At 43.5% G+C, this 12,944-nt stretch overlaps 1 protein-coding gene across 5 annotated transcripts in view; it reads right to left on the reverse strand.

Moving 5' to 3' along the window:
- SMOC1 (SPARC related modular calcium binding 1) overlaps window positions 1-12,944 on the reverse strand; it is a 133,981-nt gene that overhangs the window by 27,294 nt on the left and 93,743 nt on the right. The window lies entirely within an intron of this gene.

Genomic DNA, 12,944 nt, shown 5'->3' on the forward strand with positions numbered 1-12,944 from the left:
CGCTATCTCTTTCTCCAGACTGCAATGCACTCTTCCCCTTCCCTCTCAATAGCATCTTTCCAACAGGATCCCAAGAGGACCAGAAGGTTATGTTTTAACACTGCCTTATCCAGTGCAGAGAGCACCTTGGCAGGGAATAGGATGGGATATCCCATCCTGCCCACGTGCCATCACCTCTCCAGCATACTGCACCATTGTCCTCACCTGGAAAACAGAGGGTACCCAACATTGCTTCCTCTTGAGGGGTAGATAGGACCCTGTCCCTTAATAGCTTATTACACAGAAAAGTTTACTTCCAGAGACATCATCAACCAGAGAGCAGAGTACACAAGTGGCACACACCAAAGGACAGAAAGAAGCCTGGCACCTTCGGCCCTAAGGCTGCCTCTTCAACCATGGCCTGCAGTGCTGTGATGGATGCACGGGGAGGTGCCAGGCTGCTGCCTCTTATATGGACCAGACAGTAAAGGGGGAAGAGGTGGACAGAGTACCCATGGGATGTTAAGACTTATTTGGCTCAACAGCCAGAAGTTCTCAATTACATGTCTTGAAACATTCTGGCCCTTTGAGGAGTAGGAAAATTATTTCAACTTTGGAAACCACTGAAGGTATCACAGAGAGAAAAAAAAACCTGCATGTAGGACAGAAAGTAGTCAAGGCAGCTGATTATAGGATTTAAAACATGTCTAAGTCTACGGTAAAAAAACACAACAATGTAACTCTTTACTTCTATCCTTAGAAGGGTGACAAAAAACAGAAGCAGGAATAGTTGTTCTCTCCTTCCCTAGCATTCCTCCCCCTTGCAGTTTACTGTGCTTTTTCTTTTTTTTTTTTAGAAATAAGCCACAACATCTGAAATTCCTTGCCACAGCCAAGAATCCCCTCAAGCTTTCAATACATAAAATGCTTCAACACTGACAGGCGATGACACCACTGGTTCATCCCAAACCTGCAGATGTTTGCATGGTCAGCCAGCAGACATGGCATGACCTCAGCATCCTGCCCCTGGGGACAGGCTCAGCACACAACTAACACACACTCATTGTTTCCATATATTTTGCCTGCCTGTCTGTACCCCATCAGTTACATCTTACATTTTGGTGATAAATTCTGCTGCAGAGAGTAATTTTTGCTCTGTATTTGGGGAAGTGAAAGGGTGCTGATTCACAACTAGAATTCCTCAGCTTGGTTGCAGCAGGTACAACACAAAAAACTCCAGCAGGTCTGTACAGTGTCACCTGAGTAGAGCATGCTTTGGGTGCCAGAGGCACTTTGAGTGGTTTCTAATTGACCTGTAGTAACTAAAGAGTCTCAGAAACCCAGAATGGTTTCCCTTTCCTCAGCATTTCAGATCACTGTCAAGGCTGGGAATGTGAAGGGCACCTGAATTTTGCCACACACAAATCCACACAACTGAAACACAGAATAAAAACTTTAAGTGTCGGCAAGTCTGACTCAAGCAGTGAGAAACCTGATCGGGAAGGAGCAGGAGGGGGATAAAGTCAACAAAAACTGAAAGGGAGCTCAAGCCTCAGCTGATATTTAAACTGACTTCACTTTGCTGACAGATTTCATATCTGAAAAAAAGGCCCCATGACTGTTCCCAAGCTGTATGTGGACAGAGAAGTCATTGAGCGAGAGGCCTGCAGGCTCCTTAACAAACCACTTACATCACGAGGGGCCCCCCGCTTACCCGCAGTCTGCCGACAGCACTTCACACCTTGGCCCTCAGGTGAGGAGGATCATTCATGCAGCTTGGGGAAGCAAAAACAGGGGCAGAATTTTCTATCATCATTTTATATAATAAGCAAAAGAAAAAAGAATTCTGCTGAAGAGAACTACATTCCAGGAATTCTTCTATCTAAATCCCCAAGGCTTCTTGAGTGTACGAAATCAAACCAAGACCTCTCAAGTCCTTTGAGTCTTGCAAAACTAACACTAAAAATGACTGAAAGAAATAGTGGGATTTTTTGTGTGTTGTAACAAAAAATATGTCACTTTTATTGAAATCAGGAAAAAAAAAAGGAAGAATAAATATATTTTAAGGAGTAGCTTATTTTACATACATTTGCACTTAGATATGCAAATTACACAGAATAAATGTACACTGTTTGTACTATGCCATAGAAACTGGCAAAACATTCCCTGGACCCATTAACAAAAATCTGTGAGAATTGAATAGTCACATTTACTACTGGAATACAGAACTAATTGGCCTGTTTGAAGGGTGCTTAAAGGCTGAGTGAAACAAATCTTCCAGGTTTTGTTCAGTTGACATCAAATAGATGTAATGATGCAAAATACACCACCATCACCAGTATTCAGTGGCCCATCATTAGCAATGATAGCACCACAACTGAAATAGTGGGGAGATCAGATTTTTTCTAATTTCTAGTATCTAGAAGTAGGCACTATGAAAGTCTCATCTATTCCATTACATCCTGAAGAACATAAACCAGACATACTGGGACAAACCTAAGGCCCAACCTGTCTGTGTCACCTCCAGCTGTGGCCAAAACACCTTAGGGGAGAACAGAGGAACAGGACAAGCATATACTTCTTTCCCCAAGTACTTCATGTCTTAACCAGCTGTGGATCAGACACTTGCAGAGAGACACAGAGTTTGTATTTAGTGAGTAGCAATGGTTTTTCCCTTCTACCCGTTTGCTGTGTCTTCCCTCATAAACTTTTACTGACTATTACATCCTACAGCTAGTTCTGTGGCTTAACTACATGTTGCATGTGGAACACAGCACATCCTTTGGTTTGATCTAAACCCGGCTTCAACTAATTTTGTTTGCTGACCCTAGTTCTTCTGGGGGATGAAACAGTGAACAGTTTGCAGTCTCCCTCCTTGCCTCTCACTGTTTTACAGATTCCTACTTCGTCTCTTACATGCTGAAGAGTCACAGCTGACCCAGTTCTTTCTCTGAACCCTTTCCAGATCCACCATACCTTCCCTGAGCTAGAGGGGATCAGAATAGCAAACACGTTGACACTAAATGGAGGATCTAACAGCAGCCTTGTGGAAAGTTCCTTCAGTGACATCTGTCTACTAAGCAGAAAAAGTATTTACCAGCACCAGCCCCTGGAGAGGATCTTTCCTCCAGGCTACCACTCTAGCAGCACTTAATTCCCTTAAAAAATAAACACGAATATTAACAGTTGGGGTGTATTTCAACAGCCAGCAAAATCAGCTGGGAAATCCATACCATCAGCTTCCCTAGTATGGGACTTGGCATGAACTGCATACACCCTGAAAGACAGTCTCCTGAGTAATGAAAGGACCATCAAATGCTATCCCAGCTCCAGAACACTGAAGTCAGCCTGTTCCAGTCAGACTGCTTACTGGAAACTTTGCTGTTGTTGCCAAGGCCAGGTTTATGGAGGATAGTGAAAGCCTATGGCCAAGTTAGAAGGTTTAATGCCAGCTATGAAATTAAGCTGTCATCTTAGAAAGAAGCATATATTTATTATACGTGCAGGGTACTTAAAAGCCTATTCCCTGTTTGAGTTAATGGGGGTTGCAAGCACAGAAAGATAAAGAAAAAAGGTTTTCCTTCTTTCCCTATATTAAATATTTACAGAGAGAACATTTAACACACCAAGTTGGTGGGACACAAACAGCCTTCCCGGGACCTAAAAAAATACAACAATATTACACCCTCTTTTTTCAGGCACTGTCACATTCCCCTGTTTTCTGCCATCTCTGCTTTGACTTAAGACAACCATCGGCAAAGAAGCTGAGTAACTCTTGCCAACTTGCTGTTGCTGGGGAGTGAAACCTTCAGGAGACAGCAAATCTAGATTACGACAAATCAGATGACAGCAAAAAAAAAATAGGGAATGCATGCACACACGAAGGAGAGAATCACTGGCAGAAATACCCATTTTACCTTAACTGCTCAGTTCTAAAATGCTGTTTGTTCCTTCTTACTCTTGACTGCTTCTAACACTCTTTAAAATATTTTTAAAAGTGGTGTCTCTGAAGCCATGAGCTATTGCAGGAAAACAGGGCTTGGACATCTGCAGTTGTACATTATTTATGTAACAATATTCCCCTAGTAATTGCCTTCTGAGATATACATGGTCAGATTCATAAAAAGGTCTCTCATTCCTGGTCCCTTAAGTACACACATTCAAACATACATCTAGTGCCTGCACAATAAATATAAAAATGATGGATGAGGTAAGAGACTCATCCGACTGTCTAATAAACTAGATGGTTATTAAAGAGATGGGGTGTTTGTTTACCTTACAAAGCTGAGAAGAGAGAATGTCTAGCAGCATCTAACCAAAGGCTTGGGCTTAACAGTTCTCATGCTCAGCTTGCAGGGCCAGAGGCAGCCTTGCCCAGCCGCTCTCCTGACACGTAACAGCCCTCAGGGCTACCAGAGCCAAAGGACCAAGCATCAGTCACTGGGGCGGTGAGGATGCTGTGGATGATTAGGGTGGGACATAAGGAAAATCTGCCATCCAACCACAGCAGATTATTTTGTGGCTATTGCTCTTCTGCACCCAATTTTTTTCTTATTAAAAGATGAGGGAGACAGTGACATCAAAACCAACCACCTTGAAGAGATCCCTACACCCTTGGGAGACAGAAGTCCCTCCAAACCAGGCAAAAGAGAGGGATTAACCCTCCCTCTGAGCTTCTGTCCAGTCCCAATGAACCTATATGAATAGCCTAAACACTGAGCTACAGGCTATGCCAGACAGGGCAGATTTCCTTCTCTTTCCCTCTCTCATTTCTTTTCACCAGAAATTCTGTCTGGACAGGGGAAACTTTTCCCATGGAGTTCCCACAAAAAGCTTCAGTTTTAATGAACAAGCATTCATCAGAAGGGGAGGAAAAGGTCTTTTACTGAAGGGTTCTTGACCAATCTCCATTGTTAGTGCTGCAACAGGGACCTGACTTTGAAATACCATTTCAAAAAAACCAAACACATACCTCTCCCAATTTTTTTTTGTTCAACTGTCAGCTTTCCCCTCTATGAGGAACTAGTGCAGCACAGAACGAAAGGCAGCAGTATGGATACCTAGTGCCAAGTTCCTACTGACATCCTGTGCCAACCCAAGAGTGAGGACTAAGTGTATTTGTGCCTCAGTTTTCCTCTCAGTGAGAGAGTGTTTGCCTGTCTCCTAGGGAAGCTTAATTCAAACAGGGTTGATTTCTCAATTTTATTTAGCCTGTCTTTACACTGCTTTGGCAGAGAAGAGGAGCCTTGAACTGGTTATTCTATCATAGCATGTACACCAGCTTAAAAGTGCTTTTGTGTTGCATAAGGGAGCTCTAATGTGAACAGGACCCTGGTCCAGTCTGGGAGAAGAGGTGCCTGACCCCAGTACGGAGCCTACAAAAGCTGTGGGCAGAAAGCGCAGCCTCATTCCACAGAGAAAGTTCAGCACAGTTTATATCAGCATCCCAAATCTGCATCCCTTCCACCTCGGAGGGAAAAGAGAATTTAAAATCCTTTGGGCATGGGCATGCACAAGGGCTGACAGGACTAGCAAAGCAATGCAGTGAATGGGCAGTAGCTGCCTGTCCCCAGCATAGGGCTGTGGGTGGAGGGAGAGGAACAACCCCTTCTGTGTTTACTACGAGCACAATAACAGCTGAGCAAATATGGCTCATGGGCATAGCATAAATCTCTCCGCACCTCTGTTAGTCATCAGTACTGCTACCTGCTTCACCCTGTTCTGTCTGGGTCTGTGGTCCTTCCAGGGTACTCTGGCTAACGTAAAGGTAAAAAGAAAAACAAACCCTGCAGGTGCTCCCACACTGTACCAGTTGAGCAGTCCTTGCTTTACCTTGATACTCACTCAGTTTAATTTCTCAAGGTGTACTCTACAGAGGAAACAGAGGCTACTACATGTTCCAGTGCTGAACAAGTACAATGCAAAGGTTTAACAGGTGGCTTATAATTTTAAAAAGATGCATTGTTCCAAGCGGCTCATTAAACTTCAGCTATCCAGGAACACATCCTTCCCCTGCCATTTTCCTTCTGCTCAAGGCGATAAAGCTGCACTGCACTCCTGCCAGTCTTACCTGATAAGAAGTCTATTCAATACCTACCCTCTAGCTTGAAATCAGGAGGAATGGCTGAATCTGTCCCAGGGATTAGAGTGAACTTTTGATGAACAACTTGTGCTCATTTGTAGAACCTGTGGGCATTGGGTGCTGCCCAGCTAGGGAAGGAGTCTGCTCCACAGGGTTTCCAGACCACACAGGAATAAAGCTCCGTGATTGTACATCTTGAAACCTGCCAGTTGAAAGCTACCTGTCAATGCAATTCTAACCACCCCATCTCTCAAGCACTCAGTCACACAGTCCTAGCCCTCCTACAGTTGCAGCCATACTAGCTGAAAGAAGACAGAAAGAGAACCATACTTTTTTTTTTTTTATGGCTACCGTACATCATCCTGGAAAAAAAAATGCCAATATTTGCACGTTCATAACAGTGCATTAGATGGAGCTCTGATTAAATTCTGGTTCATTAGAACATAAGTTGTGTCATTCTCATAAGCAAACAAGGGAAATGTAGAACTACATACAATTACTATGAGATAGTTGCCTAACACTGCAGGTTAAGAAAAACATGTTCCAAGAAGAGAGGTCTCAAAAGTTCTTCGTGAAACAGTATTGAAAGCGATCATGAGACTTGTCTTGTATCAAATTAAAACACCAATTTGGCTAGTAGAACATAGCATCCAATTTCCAGACCGAAATTCAGGAAAGAATTCAAAATCATCTTGATAAATGGTTTTAAATCAGCGTGATCACAACTTACAAGTACAAACCATAACAACCAGCAAGGAGAAACCAGTGCATGGAGAGGAAATTACTGGCGAGACAGCAAGACTTGGAAAAAAATGGTCAGAAGCTTAGGTAGACCACAAAAAAGTCTGCAACTTCATGACATTGCAAACACCACCAGAAAAATCAAAACAGGTAAAACGAGCTGTGGGATGTAGTGACTGAGGCCTCACATAAGAAACAGGCACTAAGGACTGGGGAACCTTTAAATCAGCCCTGTGTCCAGCTCCGGGCACCGCACTTTGAAGAGCTGGACCATTTGGCAAGAGTGCAGGAGAGAGCAAAGGGAACAGGCAGAGGTCTAGGAAACTTGATCTATGAGAAAAGGCTGAAAGAATTCCATTTGTTTAGTCTAGGGATGACATTTGGTCTTCTGAGACATAAAAGCTGTTATATAAAAAAAGATGGTCATAGATCATTTTTTTTCCTTCCCCATGGGTAGTTCAAGTATCAGTCAGCTTACTTGAAGAAAGGAGATTTAGGTTTGATGCAAAAAAGCTCTGCTAATTAACTGTTCACTCATTGAAAGAGGCAGTGGAATCCCTGTCACTGCATTAGGAACAGGTTACATACGTCAGAGCTGCTGTTAACTGGATATGACCCTGAGTTAAAATGGGGAGAAAAAATACTATGCAACCTCTTCAGGCCTTTTCTACTCTCTTCACACAGACTGAGAAGCTTGAGCAGATCCTAGATGACTGAGGCAACCTCTTTGCAAACACTGCCTAAAATCTTGAAGATACTTGATCTGGTTTAAGTTTCCTGATTTTGAGGTCTAATCTTCCTAACGCAACTGGCTTCCCTAGTCTGTAGGGCAGCTGTAGCTGTGCAGTACCTTCACAATGACAATGGTTTCCACAGTCTGAGCAGAGAAAGTCTGGCATCAAAATGCAGCCCTTTTCAGTTCATTACATCAGGATGGTTCCTCAGCAGTAGAAAAGCTTTCAACCTTAGACACTGCTCTTGCAATTTTGAGAGGAAGCTACCCAGAGTCTGCATTTTTAACTCCCTAACTCTTTTCCATTTCACATAGTTTCTAAGCACCATTAACTTGTGGCATACCTAGCTTTGAGATAAGCCACCTGTCTTTAAACACATTCATTCATTTTCCCTATACTCCCTTCTCACTGCACTCTTTCCACACTGAGGAATGCTATTCAATAAAATGAGAAGCCGTAGGTGTTTCCACTGGAGCCTTAACATTATTGGGAAACTATTTTCACTTCCACACCTGTTTTTAATAGTGCTTGGAACAACTAGCACAGCAATTGTTGGAGAACTTGCGTACCTCTGTTGGCTGGGGTATACGAGCAACTACTTTTACAGTATTGTAACTGTATAATCATAGGACACCAAATAGAAAGCTTTTGAAAACAGTCACAGGCAGGTAAGAAGTATTTCAGACTGCTCTTCCTAACTACAGTAACATTCTTTTTGTATGCTACTGCTGGTGAGTAAAAGGGGGGGGGTTGGGAAGAAAGACAGGTTTATAGTGTAATGAGTCTTTTCATGTAATGACAGATCAGCTTTTTCCTGTATTTCGTACTTTATGAGGAGGCAGAGGGAATTGCCTGACAGGAGTGCTAACACTCACTCTTGGACATTTTGCTTGAGCCAGCTGTCTTTGGGCAAAATGTTCAGGCTTTGAATTTTCAATGATGTAACACATGGGATTCAGACATCAGCCATGGGACAGAGAAACTGCTCCCACTTCATCAGTGTCATGGAATGGAGGTAGCCCTCTTCCACGCTCTGGGTAGAAAGGCAAGGGAAGGACTACAAAGTGATAATACAGCTGAGGTTAGTGTTCTTCCCAGCGGGATTTCTCTGAATTTCAGCCTTACACAGGGAGCAGTCCCTCCAGCTGTGGGACCCGATGCATTCTGGGGGGCCCAGCTCCAGAGAGAAGCTGCAGCTCTGTTCTGTCAGAGGTTGTTGTTCAATGAGTCTAAGATGAGGTGGGAGAATGATGACACCAGCAGGATCATAGACCTCCCTGCATTATAACTGGTGAAACCAGAGAAATGCCATTCCATTCACCCAGAGGGAGGGTAAACCAGTTTAACATATCTTTCTCCCTCATGTGTTCCATGAGACTGAACGTTACCTTGCTTTTTAAACATACTCTCATCTCTTTGCCTGACTCAGAAGGTGAGTTCTCTGCCCAGCCTTCTTTCCTGACTCTTTGGAGACAACCCTTGGGACCTTCTACAAGGAGTTCTTTCCAGATACTTAGCACCCCTTCAACAGCCTGAAAAGCATGCAGTTAAGCCAGCCCTGAACTGCACCACAAAATGTACTCACGGATTCCCATTGACCAATTTTGGTGGCCTGGCAAAATGTAAAAATTAGATGACCATGAAGAGAAAGGGAACATGAGGATGGCAGCTTTTATTTGTGCCCACTCCCCCTCCCATATACACACAATACAGCTCCCAGGTCTGTTGACATTAGCTTGAAAGTAAAGAGAACACAGCTGACATACAAGGAGGTTGTAATGAGGCAGGTGTTGGTCTCTTTTCCCAAGTAAAAAGTGATTGAATAAGAGGAAACAGTTTCTAGTTGCACCAGGGGAGGTTTAGATTGGATATTAGGAAAAATTTCTTCACTGAAAGGGTTGTCAGGCATTGGAACAGGCTGCCCAAGGAAGTGGTTTAGTCACCACCCCCGAAGGTATTTGAAAGGTATGTTAGACATGGTGCTTAGGGACATGGTTTGGTGGTGGACTTGTCAGTGTTAGGTTAGCAGTTGGACTCGATCTTAATGGTCTTTTCTGACCTATGTGCTTCTATGACACTTTCCTCAAATGACCCATGCTACTGCTCCACAAGCCCTACTGATGTTCCTGCAGTGCCTCACACATTTCACTTCTTACCACCTATTCACTCCCTCTCAGAGACTCACAAAGTAGAGAACCTCTTCACCCTAGGCCTGGCACCAGAAGAAGGAAGCCTTCATGGGAGAGGTGGGGCTTTCCAGCAGTTCTGGAATGCAGCTCTGCTCCCTCACAGCCTTGTGCTCTACTAGGTGATATCCATGGCCTCCTTGGAAAATGCTGGGGGCAGCAGACACTCTTAGGGATACAGTGATCTGTGTACTACTGAACCCTTTTCTTCTTCAGTTTTCTCTCTGCAAACAACTTGCAAGCCCCACCAGGGCTTTTGGTTTCAGCAGAAGTCTAGGTCTAAAACTTTTCCAGAGGGAATCTAGGAGCACAGGTCAAGCTGCTACTTTGAAACAGATCCTACTTATTTGTGGCACATTAGAAATGTTATAATCTTTCTTGTGAAGTTGACAGGAACGTTTCAAGAGAGGCAGGAAGGTGCATCAATACATGTAGTCCTTCTGCAAGCATCAACATATATTCAAATGGATGTCTGAAGTTCAGATCCACATGTAAGCCTGTGCTGAATGCTGCTATGACATACAGCAAGGAACACTTTGCTGCTAAGGAAATGAATGCAACCCCTCCAATACAAACCTGCTTCTGCGAAAAAGCAAAGCAAACTTTGTAAAGTTGACCTCTCCACTCTCTGTTTGTCCCTGTATGTCCAGGTAACATGTGGTACTGGAGCTTATTTCCTTTCCCCTCCAAATCATCGTTAGTTTTCAATGAAGGGCTGTTGGTGTTTTTTCTTTTTTTCCCCTTTTATGCCAGCTTCTTATATCTTTGCCCCTCTCCTAGTGCTCCCTGTCCACTCGCCTTAACTGGCAGCTGTAGAGTAGCAGTTATGACTCCATGTCTAGAGTAATTTGTTTTCTTTCTTTGGGGGATAAGGAGGGGGGAGTGACTGAATTCTTTGGGAATGATTTATCACATAGCACTCAGGGGGAGCTTCATTTATTTGCCTAGCTGCATATGGTTTAACACCTACGGTTGCATGCCGATTATTATACAATGTTATTTTTCCCACTTGTATACTTTGCACCTTTTCATAGAGCAGATTAACTGGTCCCCAATGGCATGTTATTTATGACTGGTTGCTGGCTGTCTAGGAAGGGTCCTGGACCTAGATTCTTCCACTCTCCCCGCTTTTGCTCTCCCCTACATACTCCCTTCTTCATCACACCTATCACACTGAGACCGTGGGAGAATCACACTTCAGCATCACATATATCGTACCTTCTCAGAACTTTCAGGAGGGATGAAGAGACAGAGGCCTCCCAAGCAGCAGTCAGGACAGGAAGGGGTGGTTGAACCACAGATGGAGCCAGAGGGAATGGAGGGATAGAAAGTAAGGGAGAAACATCACATTTTGGCTTGCAAGGAAGCAGGAACTCAGCAGAGATGATCATAGAAATTTGCAGTGAAAATGTAATGGAATTCATAAACTTTCATATCATACTCAACAGGAGATTCTCCTGAGATTGCTTCATTTGATATCAAGCCAGAACTTAAATTAAAATGAATTCAAAACCAAACCAAAACAAATCTTCACAAGAAGGGGAGGGAGGAGTATTACAAAGGTCTGAATATAGACGGTTCTGGCAGGTGGGACAGTAAAGTGACAGATTTTAGTCCAATGGTTTTGACAGATCAAAGAAGCACTGTATTGGGAGGCAATGACCCAAGATGCAGGATAAGAGCCAACAAGGACACATTAGTAGATGACAGTTGAAAAGGCAAAAGTTTTCTGACTCAGTAGTTCCCTCCCATGAACTGTTGTTCTTGACATCATCACTGACTCTTCTTTTTTCATCTTCAGCTATGGGAAAGTTCAGAAGCCACTGCTCTCAGGTGTTATGCCCAGAGGAGATAGAAGCACCAAAAAGTTCACGAAGGAGGACTGTCATCAGCCTTAGGATGTCATCCCCAGGCACCAAAATCCTCCGATTCCAATGCCACTGTAACATCTTGTTCAGATGTCACTAAAGCACAATTGTGCCTGGCTACCTCCCCTTCTCAATCTGCTTTCCTGCTGAAGTGAGAACAGCTTTTGCTTCCACCCATCTCCTTCACTTGGTGTCCTGACTAACATTAACCAGCCACAAATTTTAGACAAGAGCCTACAACCCTGTAACAGACATTTGGTCAGTAACATTAACACAACTGGCACGAAGAGACAGCCAGTCAGTTTGGAACTAATACAGCTATATTAGTAGTGGCAGAAAGCTGGAAAAAAGTAGCAGGAGAAGCAGAAGCCCATGGTCTCAAATGTCTTGAAATAATGAGGTGGGGAGTGCTGTGCACCAAGAGTGGGACAAAACAGCTCAAGAATAAGACTGAAAAGATAGGATAAAGGTGGGTGAGAAACTGCCTCCATTAAAACAGTGCTTTCCTTTCCAAGAGCCTCATCTGAATCCACCTGTGGCTCTCTGGTCTCTGCAGTGTTCCACATATCCAAGGCACAAGTAAATCTACTCCGACTCCAAATAACTTTACATTCAACACATACAGGTGCGCTGTCTCCCCACTCTGAGAAATAACATAGGCATTCAAGCTTCTTATCATCAGTCCTCACTGATAAAAAGGAGAGTCCTACTAAAAAACTTTTGTCTAACATTGGCTGGTTTTAGTGTATCCCACCAAAACCGCCATATTCCTTTTTAAGGCCAAATCAGTAGGCCCTGCCCTGTTATATTTGTTGGTTTCACCTGACAATCTGACTCAGGAAGAACTATACTGATTCTCAATATAGGTGACTTAAAAGCAGACTCCTTGTTAAATTTATGGGATCCTAGAAAGACTCCATATAACTAAGGCAACATACCCTGAGTACGCTCCTCCTAGGACCAATCACTACCCCTGATCCTTAAGAAAGGCATGCAGCAAAATGGTATCACTTCCTAGGTGAGTACTAGAAAGAGAGCGCTATTTTGGGGTGCCATGTGGGTTTTCTTGACTTTTTTTTTTCTGCAAGGAGGAAAAAACTTAAGGAACAGAGACAAACCAGAGAACCCAGGTCCTAGTAGTACACTTGATACAATCACATCCCACCTCGCTGTGTGGATCTCTGGAGACAAACTGCACCCAAGAGTAGAAACTCCCTTTGGGGTGGATGGTGGGGTGTGCTTCTGCTTCTTGCAAAATTATACAGAGCTTTCAACTTTTTCTCCCTTTGAGAATCCCCGAAGTTTGAGCTTCAAGTGAATTCAATTAACAAAAATAAATGTGAATACCACCATT

This window comes from Tyto alba, unplaced genomic scaffold (assembly GCF_018691265.1).
Source record: "Tyto alba isolate M040663 unplaced genomic scaffold, T.alba_DEE_v4.0 Super-Scaffold_18, whole genome shotgun sequence".
Lineage (NCBI taxonomy): Eukaryota > Metazoa > Chordata > Aves > Strigiformes > Tytonidae > Tyto > Tyto alba.